General features: G+C 29.7%; 1 protein-coding gene across 1 annotated transcript in view; it reads left to right on the top strand.

The window, feature by feature from the left end:
- LOTGIDRAFT_239553 (hypothetical protein) overlaps nucleotides 1-1,159 on the top strand; it is a gene marked incomplete at its 5' end in the record, with an annotated part of 38,911 nt that extends 37,752 nt beyond the window's left edge. The window contains one exon of the mRNA XM_009057644.1: nucleotides 522-1,159. The remainder of the gene's footprint in view (nucleotides 1-521) is intronic.
- Between the last annotated feature and the right edge of the window lie 3 nt (nucleotides 1,160-1,162).

Here is a 1,162-nt window from a genome sequence, read left to right as displayed (position 1 = left end):
CAAATAAACTTTGTATATGGATGATGATTGTATTTTGAAGATGTGGTCTTTTTATATGTGATAATGTTTGTAGATACATTGTTTGATAAAAATAAAAAAGTGATTTCATTTTTAAAAGTCATGAAATGTACATTTTGGTGTGATTTTTATGAATGGTATTTTGACTCATAGTTTGGAATGAAGTGAATGTGCAGTGCATAATAATTGCTAGTGTAAAAATGTGATGGGTTTAGAGTTTGAAATTGATGGAGCTTAAATATATTTAAATTGTCTGTGTTTGATTATTCAAAAGTAGGTGTAATTTCAAAATGAGCAATACAAAATGATAAAAACAGATTGGTTAATTTTTCACATTGATGAATTGTAATATTTAAACAATATTTGCTTCTTCTTGGTAAACAATTAGTGAGTTATTTCCCTTTACTTATTGTGAACAGTTTGATACATTGGAAAATTTCTATATTTTTTGTTGAAAGCAAGTAAGTGTATGTTACTTGATTATATTATCTTTTATTATTGCAGGTTTGGTTTATTGGAAATACAGAAGATCTTAGAGCGGTGAAAGTGTGGCGAACTTTTACTTTAACAGAGCCAAAATATTCAAAACTAAGCGGTGAAAGTGTGGCGAACTTTTACTTTAACAGAGCCAAAATACTCTAAACTAAGCGGTGAAAGTGTGGCGAACTTTTACTTTAACAGAGCCAAAATACTCTAAACTAAGCGGTGAAAGTGTGGCGAACTTTTACTTTAACAGAGCCAAAATACTCTAAGCGGTGAAAGTGTGGCGAACTTTTACTTTAACAGAGCCAAAATACTCTAAACTAAGCGGTGAAAGTGTGGCGAACTTTTACTTTAACAGAGCCAAAATACTCAAAACTAAGCGGTGAAAGTGTGGCGAACTTTTACTTTAACAGAGCCAAAGAATCTAGAGAAATCTAGTTGCTATTCATATCTCAATTTTTATTACTAGAGAAATCTAGTTGCTATTCATATCTCAATTTTTATTACTAGAGAAATCTAGTTGCTATTCATATCTCAATTTTTATTATCTAGAGAAATCTAGTTCCTATTCAAAACTCAATTTTTATTACTAGAGAAATCTAGTTGCTATTCATATCTCAATTTTTATTACTAGAGAAATCTAGTTGCTATTCAAAACTCA

This window comes from Lottia gigantea (assembly GCF_000327385.1).
Source record: "Lottia gigantea unplaced genomic scaffold LOTGIsca_309, whole genome shotgun sequence".
NCBI lineage: Eukaryota > Metazoa > Mollusca > Gastropoda > Lottiidae > Lottia > Lottia gigantea.
The sequence above is the reverse complement of the archived record's forward strand: the minus strand, read 5'-3'. Positions and strand labels throughout refer to the sequence as shown.